The following is a 13,468-nucleotide window of genomic DNA, read 5'->3' as shown; positions in this document are numbered from 1 at the left end:
AGAAGGAGGTCTGTGTGCTGCTCTAAGAGAAAAATGTTACTTCTATGTAGACCATTTAGGAGTGACTAGAGAGTAAACTCAGAGAAAGGTTAGACCAGAGACAGAAAGATAGAGAGGTGAAGCAAAGTTGATTTGAGAGTTGGTTCAATAAGTCCCCTTGGATGACGACCCTATTATCCTCCCTTGCTGAACCACTTGTGAACCATAGGTCCTTACATTTTAAATAGATTAATAACTTTTGTTAGAGAAAAGATAAGTGCTGTTCAGCTTTTTTTTTTTTTTTTTTGGTTTTTCGAGACAGGGTTTCTCTGTGTAGCCCTGGCTGTCCTGGAACTCACTCTGTAGACCAGGCTGGCCTCAAACTCAGAAATCCTCCTGCCTCTGCCTCCCAAGTGCTGGGATTAAAGGCATGTGCCACCACCGCCCAGTGGTGTTCAGCTTTTTATGTTGCACCATCAATATAGAGCTTTAGGTCAAGAAAATGAAAATCATGATGATACTGAGGTCTAAGTTTTTATGATTAAAAACTTTCATTAGCAAAAATGGGGGGATGGTCTCCCCCTTTTCATTTTATTGATTGGGTAGGGTGAATCAGTTGTATCTGAGTGCAACTGTACAGTGAGGGAAAAACAGAGGCCTGATCCCCTGTGGAAGTGGGGATATTGTAATGGGTTTCTTCTCTTGTCGTCGCACAACAAGTAATACTCCCCATACCCATTCCAATGCCTTTTTTCAGGGAAAGGAGGCCTTCTCCCCATGGCACCCAGCAGCTGTCCGTGTGCATAGAGGGGGCTATGGCATCAAACCTTTATGCAATCAGGCATATTTTCAGGAAGTCTATCCACGTCCGTGGAACATTCCTTGTCGAGTGCTCATTCGACAACCTCAACTGATAATATGGCACTCTTTAAGGGCTCATGTTAAAAGCCCAGTAAAGGCCAGGAACACCTATCCCAGTGCAATGAGGCGAAGCCTCGATGGGGTCCAAAGGCTGTTCGTGGCTAAGCAATAAAGACAACTATTCACCGCTACTTGGAGATATGAATTCAGTTTTTCCTCAGCATAGATAACCACACTGCTGGACTAGCTCCCTGCTCCATGGCCATAAGCGCTTGGGTAATGACGACCTTGTCACGTTTTTGTTGAGCTTTGAGCTTGCAGACCAACCAGAGCATGAACACTAAACCACAGCATAGGGCTGCACCAAACAGACCTACCCCCACCCACTCTTTAAAGAAAGAAAAAGTCGAAGAGATCCAGGAGGAAAGTCCTTCAGTCAGCAACAGGTCAATTCATGTTGCGTTGATGGTCACAATCGCTGCTCTCAATAACTCCATAGTTTCCTCAAATCCTTCAGACCAGTTTCCTGTAAGATATAAAGACAATTTTCTAGACAAATTGGCAGCTCGAGTAAAATTTTCATACTGTACTCTAGTAATGCAAAGCTCTCCAAGCTTTCTTTCACATCCCAATTGGGCCAATTGAAAGAGGATGTCTAATCTCTCTTCCACTAAATCAAGGCATTGGTTAACAACCATCAGCCCGCCTTTTAATTGGGCTGTAGCAGATGCATGGGTATTCATAGCCTCCGCAACTGTAGCTGATATATGGTTGAGTGTTGCACTTGTTTGTACAGATGAGGCCATGGCAACTCCAGCAGCGGTTGCAGCAACAGCTGCAAGAGATATAGCCGTTACAATGGCTGCAGTAATTCCAAAGTCTCTTTTCTGTTGAAATAGAGACAAGGTAGAGAGGGTCTCCACTGGAACTGGAATCCATCGTGGAACTCTAGCAACCATGGCTCGGGATGCCCATCGGGTATCCCAGCACAGAGACATTTCACAAGTTTCATTGGTGCAGTCTATAAATGAATTATTTGAGAGAATAAACAAGAAAGGAGGATAAACACGGACAGGGGTAGGTAAAAAAAAAAAATCTGTCTGTTTAATCAGGGTTTTATTCACTCCGGTGACCAACTGAGTTGATTTTGTTAATTGTGGAGCCCGATCACCTTCCTGCTTCACCATGGTTCCATTAATAATTCCCGTGAAAGATGTCCTTCCAGCCGCCCCACCTTGAAGAAATACTAGGGAGTTAAGAGTAGTACAACTACCATTAATTCCACAGAGTAGCCATTTGTGAAAAGGATTCATACTATGGCCCTGTAAAAAGGGGCCTTCTCTCATTACCGTATTAGCTTTGGGGTCCAACATCATGTTGGGTGAGAAAGAGAAAGTCTTATTGTCATCTGCCCATTGTGTTATACGGGACTGACATTCAGACCAGGGCAGAATTCCTCCCTCATCTTCTACGCTACAAAGAGGGGAGACTTTGGGTTGATGGGAGTACTCCCCGTCTGAGAAGTTGGGTGGTAAAAATGTCCCGTTTAGCCAAACAGCTGGTTGCCAAAAGGGTTGAGAGAACTCAGTATGTTTATTGTTTCTCTTAATTGTCATTTTCGCCCATTTTCTCTGATCATAAAACCATCCCAAAGCCCTCCTCAAGAGAGGTATACAGTCTCTGTTCTCAGTTGTTTGAAAACAAAGAGAGCCTCGTTCTGGCAAGGAGTGAGTCTCACCTAATGGGGCCCTTGTAGGGTCATATGGCATATAGGGCAGATCTAGAGTCTTATTTGTTGTGAAGAATTTAGGTAAAACTGCTGCATTATGTCTGACCGGCATAGGTTTTGGAAAAGCAAATAGAATAGCCCAATGATATTCTCCCCATATACTAGGAACCCAATTCTGGAGAATCATCGTGAGAACTGGAATTAACTTCCAAGGAATCCATCCGTTTATTTCCAGGTGTTAGGATCTTTCTTGTCAATCTCTCAGGTAACCAGAACGGGTTGTCTTCTTCCTGTGGAAAAACACAAATAGCTCCCCTGGATCTTATTAATATAGGATCCGGGCCTTTCCATTGACCAGTCAAGACATCTTTCCATTTGACCATCTCCTTTGGTGTGTCAGGCTCTAAGCAATGATGGTCAGCCGCCGTATGGCCTTGACTGTCCAGATTTAGAAAATTAAGAGTGAACAGTGCTATAGAGATGGTTACTCGTGGCACTGAGGGTAGAGCTTCCTCGACTCCTTCTTTTTGTCTTATTAAATAAGACTTGAGAGTGTGATGAGCCCGTTCTATAATGCCTTGTCCTTGAGGGTTATAGGGGAGACCCATCAGATGAGTCACTCCCATTTGGCAACAGAATTGTCCAAACTTTTGAGAAGTGTAAGCTGGTCCATTGTCAATTTTAAGGATTTTAGGCTTTCCCCAGGCACTCCATGCCTCGAGACAATGTTGAATAACATGGGCTGCTTTTTCTCCGGCTAATGGAGAAGCAAATATAACTCCAGAACAAGTATCAATGGAAACATGTAAATATTGTAATTTGCCAAAGGATGGGATGTGAGTAACATCCATTTGCCAGATCTGTAGTGGCCAGATTCCTCGAGGGTTAATTCCAACATGAGGCACAGGTAAAAATTGACAGCAATTTTGACATTGAGTCACTATATCTCTAGCCTCTTTTCTAGTTATGTCAAATTGACAATGTAATGTCTCAGCTGTCACATGGAATCTTTTATGAAAGTCTTTAGCCAAGTCTAATTTTGGCGAAAGGGCAATCGTAATCAACTTTGTGGCTCGATCTGCCAAGTCATTTCCATGGGACATGTGTCCCAGTAGGCCTGAGTGAGCCCTAATATGTGTAATAAAAACAGGGAATCTTCTATTAACCAAGGTAAACTGAATCTTTTGAAAAACTTCTACAAGTCTACTGGATGTCTTAATTATTCCGGCCAATTCTAAAACTTTTACTGCATTTACCACATAACAGGAATCTGAAACAATATTTAAGGGACCTGGAAAAATTTCCAGAACCTCTAACACCACTAAACATTCCACAATTTGAGGTGAGGTTTCATGGTAATGTTTGGATGTGACCTTGTTATTAACCACATAGGCACCTACTCCTGTTTTTGACCTGTCTGTATAAACTACCATTCCATCTGGGAGTGGTTCCTGAGATACAATGCGTGGAAATACAATAGCTTGAGTTAAGGCAAATTGTAAAATGGGATGTTTGGGATAGTGATTATCTATCTGACCATTAAAGGAAGTGACTAACACTGCCCAAACATCAGAGGTAGCAGTTAATATTTGGACTTGATGGGCAGTATAAGGCACTATTAAAACCCTAGGTTCCCTTTCAAAATGGGTAATGGCTGCTTTTAGTCCATGAAGGGCAAGTTGAGCAACTGCATCTGGATACCATTCAATAATCTTTTCGGGAGAGGCATTGGGATGAACCCATAACAAGGGTCCCTCCTGCCATAACACAGCAGTTGGTAAGTGTCTAGTTTTAAAAACACATAAGTCAAAGGCTTTGGTTTCATCTATGCGTTTTAGTTGGGCATCTTGTAAGGCACTTTCTACCACTTGTAGAGCATGGCTTGCAGCCGGTGTTAAGACTCTTGGTAAGGAAATATGAGAATCCCCTTCTAAAATATCAAACAAAGGTTTTAATTCAGCAGAGGGAATTTTCAAGAATGGTCTCAACCAATTTATATCACCCAATAATTTTTGAAAATCATTCAAGGTATGCAAATGGTCTCTGCAAATCTCTAATTTCTGAGGAACTATTTTCTCTGGGTAAATAACTGTCCCTAGAAAGGAGCCAATTTCTGAAATTTGAACCTTCTCAGTAGCAATATGCAGGCCCCATTGTTCCAGGGTTTTTAGTAATAAAGGGTATGAGGTCTGCAAAATAGCTAATTCCTTATGACACATAAGAATGTCATCCATGTAATGAGCCAGCAACAAAGAGGGAAATTGTTTCCTAATTGGCTCAAGTGCCATTTGTACATACAGCTGACATATGGTGGGGCTATTGGCCATGCCTTGAGGCAAAACTTTCCACTGATATCTTTTGTCTGGTTCAAAGTGATTAACAGCAGGTAAGGTAAATGCAAATCTTTGCCTATCTTGTGGGCATAAAGGAATGGAGAAAAAACAATCTTTACTGTCTATAATAATAATCCTCCATTGCTTAGGTAAAGCAGAAAGTAAAGGTAGGCCTCATTTTACAGAGCCAAATAGCCGCATCTGCGCATTAATGGCCCTCAAATCATGGAGAAGTCTCCATTTTCCTGATTTCTTTTTTATGACAAAAATGGGTGTATTCCAAGGAGAGGTGGAAGGCTCTAAATGACCAAGCTGTACTTGTTCTTTAATTAACCTTGTAGCAGCTTCTAATTTTTCAGAGGATAGGGGTCATTGAGGAACCCATATGGTCTCCTCTGTAAGCCAGGGTATGGGCATAGAACCCTCAATGGCAACTAGGAAAAACCCAAACCTTGTCTTCCTGTATTACTCTCTTGTGAGACTGGGCTTAACCTTCCTTGTTCTTTTCTGCCAAGGCCTTTTCCTTCCTTATATCCCATCCTTTTCATAATATCAATAGCTTGTTGAGAGTACTCATTAGTTAATGTTAATCCTAGGTCTTGTAAGATGTCTCTTCCCCAGAGATTAATGGGGAGAGGAAGCACATAAGATATAAAGCTTCCTGTTTGACCTTCTATTGCCTGCCAAGTCAATGAGCATGAACTGACTGCAGGGCTGGCTTCATATCCCAACCCTTGTAAGGAGTGGGACAATTGTATAACAGGCCACGCCTTAGGCCACCAGTTGGAGGAAATAATACTTCTGTCAGCTCCTGTGTCCAGAATTCCAATAAAGTTCTTTCCCTCTATCATTAATAGTAAGGTGGGTCTAGTTTTAAGGTCAACTACCAAGTGAGCAAAGTCAGTCCCTGAAGAACCAAGTCCCTTGGTGTCTCTAGGTACCCTGGTGGATGGAAAACAATTATGCAAATTTGGAAAAACAACCAATTAAGCAATCCTATCTCCAGGAGAGATAGAAAATATACCTTGTGGGCAAGAACAGAGAACTTGAAGTTCCCCGGTATAGTCTTGATCTATCACACCAGGATGAACCACAAGCCCTTTCAAGGTAAGAGAGGAGCAACCTAGAATGAGGCCGACACTTCCCTCAGGCAGGGGGCCTTTAAAATCAACTGTAATAAGTTGTACACCCATATGAGGCATTAATAAGAATTGGGAGGTGGAACAGAGGTCCAATCCTGTGGAGCCTCTTGTAGCTCTGTGGCTAGAAGTATCCTCTGGTTGCTGATTTGTGTCCCATATTTTTGGGGGCCCTGGGATCTGGGGCCCTGAAACTCATTTTTTGGAATACCTTCATCTCTTCCCACTGGTGGGGAATCATGTTGAATAAGCTTTCCCTTAACATCTCTAACTGAGCAACACTCATTAGCCCAATGATAACCTTTTCTGCATTTTATAAAAAGCCCTGGAGTCCTTTTTTGTGTGGAAGCACGGCATTCTCCTTTCAAATGACCTGGTTTGCCACAGTTATAGCAGACTTTACGGCTGCCAGGACTTGGGCGATTTGGGCTTTGTAAGATAGCTGCTGCAAGGCCAGCATTGGTAAGCAGACCTCCAAGTCATTGGCAAACCTTTATCTAGTCTGTTAACCCTTTGTTTCTTCTAGGGGTAATGACTGCCTTGCACTCTGGTGAGGCATTTTCATACACCAGTTGTTCTATCAATGGTTTGACTCGCTCTGGGTCTCCAAAAATTCTGCCTGCTGTTTCTGTCATCCTAGCCATAAAGTCTGAGAATGGCTCTTGGGGGTCTTGTAATGTTTTTGTTAGGTGTCCCCTGGCCTCTCCTTTCTTTGAGAGGGCCTTCCATGCTTTAATAGCAGCAGCTGAAATTTGGCCATATGCTCCCCAATCGTAATTTATTTGGTCATTAACATACTGTCCTTGTCCTGTTAACAGTTCAAACGTCCACTGTCTTTGATTGCCTTCTGCATTGGCGTTGGCCCTTGCCTGTACTTGAGAAGCATCATGCCATAAGGCTTTCCATTCCATGTACTGTCCCATATTAGGGAGAGCAGCTTTTACTGTACTTTGCCAATCATTTGGAGTCATAGCCATAGTGGCAAGTCTCTCAAGCTGCATGACTATAAAATTAGCATCAACTCCATATCTGTTAACTGATTCAGCAAGTTCCTTAATAGGACCATATTTTACCGGTGCGTAGACTCGACCTCCTTCTGCAACCTCAAACACCGGAAAGGCCTGTAATAACTTTTTCTTATCTCCCTTTGACAGGAAGGAATCTGAGCAGCACTTCTCCGAATAAGGCTTCTCCACATAAGGCGGAGGGGCACTGGAAACAATGGGTTGGGGGAGTGCAACAGGCTGAGAAGCCGTGCAGTCCCTATTTCCTGTTTTCTTTTGCTTTTGAGTTTGCAGCGGCAACTGCTTATCATAGCAGGCTGTCTGTTCATCTGAGATTTCCTCCTCAGATGAGCTTAGTCCCTCTGACTCAGAACTATCAATTCTTAAAGCTTCCAGTTCCTGTACCGGATACAGGGGTTTCCTTTCTGGAGCCTTGGCTCCCTGTCCATGTTTCTCTCCCAGGGTATTTTTTTCCTTATCTTTGTCCTCCTTAAGTTTCTCTCCCAGGGTGTCCTTCCCCTTACCTCTCTCTTCCGAAGTCTGTGTGCCTTTGGAAGGGCCTGATACTTTTGGTATACCTTTTTCCTTTTTTCTGTGAGCTCCCAATCTCTTATTCCGCTCTGTTTCTGACATACTATCCTGCAGTTCCTCCAGCACTCCCTGGCCTGACATTATAGCCGGATGGCATTCCTCATCCTGTAGACATGACCTAACTAGCTTCCACAGTGGTCTAGTTCCAGGCATTAATTTCCCATTCTGCTGTTCTCTAAGCAAATCACCCTCCAGTTTGTCCCAGGAAGTGAGCGTTAACAACCCTGAGCATATATACCAGGGAGCTATTCGATCCACTTCTTTTACAAACCTCTGCAATGTCTTGGTGGGAACTTTTAATTCATGTTGTCGCAAGAGCGATTGAAGAGCCATAACCACGGAATGTGAAGTTCCCATGCTGCCGTCTTATGTACGAGAGAAGCTAACACAGAGGGAGGGATGCTATGGCTTATATACGTCCAACTAACCACGCCCAACGGCTGCAAGTTTCTTTTTAAAACCAGCCTTTATGGAAGCAAAATGAAACTAAAAGAAACAGAATGAGTGCTACCAGCACAATAGGGAGGGCTTCAAGGGCTCCTGCTAGCTGGAAATAGAAATGCATGCCTCTCAGAGCTTACCTCGTCTTGCAGTTCTGAATCCTGCTCCGCAAAAACGGAGGGTCCCCCTCTGTGGCACCAGTGGTGGTGAGGCTTAACCTGGGTTTCCGCACCAACTGTAAACCGCACGTACTTTTCTCGCCTGCAAGAACGTACACGGGCGACCAGGATCCAATCATGTGTAACTGTGTGAAAATGTAACCAATCATGTGTAACCTCGTGAAAATTCCTTCCTTTCCCCACCCCATGCTATAAAAAAAACACCTCAGCTTGCTGGCCTTTTGTCAAAATTCTGTTCCTTTGAGGTTGAGAAGTTTTGACCTTGGCTAGTCAACTCTCTCCCTAATAAACCTCTGCTGATTGCATCCACGTATGGTTTCTTGTGATTTTTGGGTGGCCGTGATTTTCCCAGACTTGAGGAAGAGTATCCTGAGTTTGGGGGTCTTCAGTATGCACTATGACAAAGCAAGGACATTTAAGATATTGCTCTGAACTTATAATAGAATAAAACACTGCTTTTAACATATTCTTGACATTTTGCTGTAACTCCCCTTGGTGTAATATTTTATGGATGAGGCAATTTTTTCTACAGAGAAGACTTTTGTCTAAAATGCTATAAAAAGCTGACAGCAAAAATTAAAGCTAGGTGTATCTGCATCTGCTTCATTCAGTGTCTCTCTCTCTCTCTCTCTCTCTCTCTCTCTCTCTCTCTCTCTCTCTGTGTGTGTGTGTGTGTGTGTTAGTGTGTGTGTGTTAATGTGTGTGTGTGTGTTTGTGTTTGTACCTGACATTTTTTTCTTTCTCTCTGGCTCACCAAGAGTTCAGCAACTCCTAGCTTTTACTTTAGCAAAAGGCTCCTGAGTCAAAGAGTAAAAGACCTAAGTCACTAACTTTCTTCACTCAATCCCTTGCTTCTACCAGCAGTAGTCCATTTCCAGAAGACAGAAGCTTATGGCCCCATGATGCAAAAGAGAGTTAAATTGTCAGAATCCAAGAATTTCTTGCCCCCAGAACTGTAAGGAAAAGTTAATGAGCAGAGGTCATCAGCCTTTGGCCTATTCTGCATCCCACCTCAATACCTAACTGTTGGGGTGAGGGGGTGATGGCACATGTGTGTATATCATGCCTATACAGAGGCATGAACTCTGTTGTTGATTCTGCAGTCTTTTTTAAAAGAATTATTTATTTGTTTTACGTGTACACTGTAGCTCTCTTCAGACACGTCAGAAGAGGGCATTGGATCACATTATGGATGGTTGTGAGCCACCATGTGGTTGCTGGGACTTGACTTGGGATCTCTGGAAGAGCAGTCAGTGAGTGCTCTTAGATGCTGAGCCATCTCTTCAGCCTGATTCTGCAGTCTTCCTTATCTGACTCCTACAGGGCCATGCTTGGGGAGGACTTTTTAGCCAAATTCTATAGGCTTCTCAGCCTCTCTGGACTTTGGTTCCATTGTATATGATATTCTAGAAACATGTCTCTTTGGTTTTACTACTACCCTTATTTCTGTGTTCCCCTAACCCTCTTCATTTCCTTGGTTTCTTTATGAAACAGGTAGAAGGTGGGTTCACTGGATGTTTGTCTTTCTCCTCACTGGCAGAGCAAAGCATCAGGTACTAACTCCCATGTGAATGAATCTTGTCCCTGATTTGTATGATGCATTTAGAGTCATCACTCTTGGACAAAGTGAAATCAAGGGTAGATATGGAGATTTGGGAAGGAAAGGAACCAAAATCTGATAATTAACATAAATTTTCACTTAACATCATGGAAAACAAAAGCTGGTTGATAGACCTTCATAACTGACATGCTGGATTTTAAAACACAAACACAATTAGAAAGTGTACAATCAATGCCACTTACATTAAATACTGTAGAAGAAGCAAAAGTATTTTAACTTGACAATTAAAAGAGCCTTAACACATGTGCTAACACCTGTTTGAAATCCAGATCCTGCCCCAGCTTTATCTATTGCTAACATAACATCATAGAGAACTGCATCTAATTTCCATATATGTCTCTAAAATGTCCAGAACCAGACTTCCAAATGAAGACTGTTATTTCCAATTTTGGATTGCTTTCTAGACCAATCCATGATTGAGTCAGATTAACTGGTCACATTTAATAACAATATGAGTGGCATTATAACTTCTCTTTTTGATTCTCTGTTCCACAAGGTCAAAGAACTTTAGGCAAAGCAGCTTGTCCCATCAGGGAAATAGGTAAGCAATGGTGGGTCAGGAACTTATGTCCAATACAGCTTCCCGGTCACCATTGTCGGGGCACTCAGCAAGCTCACAGGTCAGCATCATTCTCTGTCCTGACATCAGCATGTCTCACCCATCACTTTGGCGGCCACCATGCTTCTTCAGCATCCTGCAGAAAAAAACACAAACTTACCCTTTTCCCCATATTACTTAATTGGGATCATGCCTTATGCCAATAAGTGGATCCTTCCCTTTTACCTATGCATAAGTGTGCCAGTTGTAGAGTGCCATAGACACTCAGCAGAAAGTTCCTTGGCATCCAAATATTTTTATAAAAAAATTTAAAATAAAAAATAAAAAGAACATGATTTAAATAAATTGGTGATGTACAGGGATATATCTCCCCCCTTTTTAGTCTATTGTGGGAAGTGGCTCTGCTCTCGCCATTACAAGGTGGCACTTGGCATAGGCATTGCTTGAGAGAAAAGACAACTCCATATATGGAGTTGTATGTGCTGAGAGGTGTGGTTACCCGATCACCCCACCTCAAATCATTGAGAGTGGCCAATTAGTGACTTTGTGGCACCTGCTGATAGAATCAAGGCAATGCTTATAAGGGGCTGCAGGAGCTGGGGAAAGAGACAAAAGAAGAGAAGAGAAGGAGAGAGAGGAAGCGTGCTGTACAGGGATAGCTGAATAAACCGCTTGAAGAAGAACACGGTTGCCTTTGCCTTATTCTGCGGGTCAGACATGGGTAGCGACAAGTGGTGCCAAAACCCGAGATCCACCGAAATCTCTTGGGATGTGTTCAGAACTTCTTGCGGCTTCAGGACAGTCAACTGGGTAAGTTCCCAGGTAAGTGGGACAAGTTAGGTTCTCAGGTAGGAGACAAGATAAGTTCCCAGGGAAGAGGGACAAGTTAGGTTCTCGGGTAGGAGACAAGATAGGTTCCCGGTATTGGGACGAGTTGAAAGTGACAGTTGAAAGTAACAGTTGAAAGCAAGAGTTGAAAGTGAGTGTTGAAACTGACAGTTGAAACTGACAGTTGACAGCGAGAGTTGAAACTGACAGTTGAAAGTGGAAGTAGGTTCCCCTTTAGAGGAACAAGTCAGGCTCTCGGAAGAGACTATGAAGTTCCCAGGTAAGTGGGACAAGGATAAGTTTTAGATTTGGAGACTATAAAGGTCCCGGTTTTGAGACAAGTTAAGCAGAAAAATCTAAAGGAGTAGAGCTTAAGAAGGCTACTTTGGAAAAGTTCTTACAGGTCGTGGATGAGGTTTCATTTTCGGGGAAGGATCTTAAGATGGCCAAGGAACGAAGGGTCCAAGAATGATAATGTTAATTGATTTAACTTTTAAAATGGGTGTGATTTTGAATTGTATAGTTATATTTTTCCTCTGGACAAAAGGTCAATGTATAGGTTTTTCTGGTTACTGGCTTAAGGAAAGGCTAATTTGGGAAAAAAGGTTTTTCTATGAGTTTTTTGATGAGGTCATTAAGGTAGTAGTTATATCTTCCAGAATTATATGGATCAGATATGACAGAGGTAGGCCTCCAGAAGACTAGATTCCAGAAAATCAAACAAAATAATTATCTTGATACTAAAATTTGTTTTGAGATTTGTATATTACAGAATACACAGCTTTGTTAAATGAATCTTATCACCTGCATGTTCAATGGTGCCCTGTACTTCCAGCTGGATGCAGTTAACACAGGCATCTGAGGCTTATCAATTTACCATTTCCCTCATCCCTCTTCTAATATCTCAATGCCCATGTTCAGCTTGAAGAAGTTAATGAAGAGATGGTACCCCAATTCCCTGAACTTGGGGACTGAGGTGGTTAATATTAGACTGTCTTTCTAGGGAAAAGTAATGGTTTTATTGGAACAGGAAAGAAGAGGTAAAATTGATTACACAGGTATAATCTATTGGTAGAAATCTGTATAATTGTTACTAAGCTGATGCAAATTCACGGATTTCATTGGTATAATTTCTTCTATTGAAAATTTGTGAGTACAAGGCTTGCACAGGCCTGCTTAACACCTGGCCAATATTTAGATTGGAAAGCCTATTTCATAGAATATTCAGCTGAATATGTGGCTCAAAATCAGGCAGCCAGACAGCAACTATGGGATCAGGACATGCTTTTAGGACAAGGTAGATGGACCATCTTGAACATCAGAGAGAGAAAGGGTTTTGAAAAGCAGTTGTTCTCTCTCTGGGTTGTGTCAGCAAAAAAGAATGAAAAGGCTGTTTCAGAGCTCTCCTAGGAACAAGAGAAAATTCAGGAGACGTCTTGAGTTTCTCTCTTCCACAGGAGAAATCCTTAGTTCTGCTTTCTTTGTTTATTGTCTTGTCCTTGGTGCACCAATGTCCATGTGTGTCAATAGTTGTTTGAATGATTGGTGATCTATGTTTTATGGTATTCTATGTTTCAGGTTCAAAAGAAAAGATCGTTAAAACTGCTTGATCCAGCCTTTGATCTAGTTTACCTTGGTTGGAAAGGCAGTCTTAATATGCGCAGCAGAGGTTGATAAGTTACCCTACCTGTAGCTAAGAGTCGAGCTGAGCTGGAAAAACCTTTCCAGGAACTGATTGTCAGCATAAGCTGCTTTTAAAAGGCCCAGTAGCTTTTTGGATTCTATGATAAAGAAGAGTTGTTTTTCTTAGAAAAATCTCAGTGACAAGGTGCTTTTCTCTTGAAATTACAGCTAGAAAGACAAGAAAATTTTGTTTGGTCTAAATATGAAAATTTGTAGGGAAATAGGAGGACCTTTATATAATGCAGGGCTAGCCGCTGCTGTGATGCAAATGACTTGAGGTACAGGTGCAGCAAATAATAATGCGTGCTTTAAGTGCAGGCAACCAGGACACCTGAAGCGTCAATGCCCACAGCTGCAGGGTAATCAGGATCAAAGAAGCCAAACTCCAGGTTTATACCCGAAGTGCAAAAAGGGAAATCATTTGGAGGCATCATCAGCTATGACCCTGTTTAGGACACACAGGGATTTTGGTATCACTGCCGCCATCCTGACACCTATTGCAATGTCAGCTACTGCTGCTA

At 42.3% G+C, this 13,468-nt stretch overlaps 1 pseudogene; it reads right to left on the bottom strand.

Annotated features, from left to right (window-relative positions):
- Positions 1 to 2,894: 2,894 nt before the first annotated feature.
- On the bottom strand, positions 2,895 to 7,993 carry LOC117712728 (igE-binding protein pseudogene; annotated as a pseudogene).
- Positions 7,994 to 13,468: the final 5,475 nt, after the last annotated feature.

The sequence above is a fragment of the Arvicanthis niloticus genome, chromosome 7, assembly GCF_011762505.2.
Source record: "Arvicanthis niloticus isolate mArvNil1 chromosome 7, mArvNil1.pat.X, whole genome shotgun sequence".
NCBI classification, from domain to species: domain Eukaryota; kingdom Metazoa; phylum Chordata; class Mammalia; order Rodentia; family Muridae; genus Arvicanthis; species Arvicanthis niloticus.
This window is presented reverse-complemented; position numbering and strand designations above follow the sequence as displayed.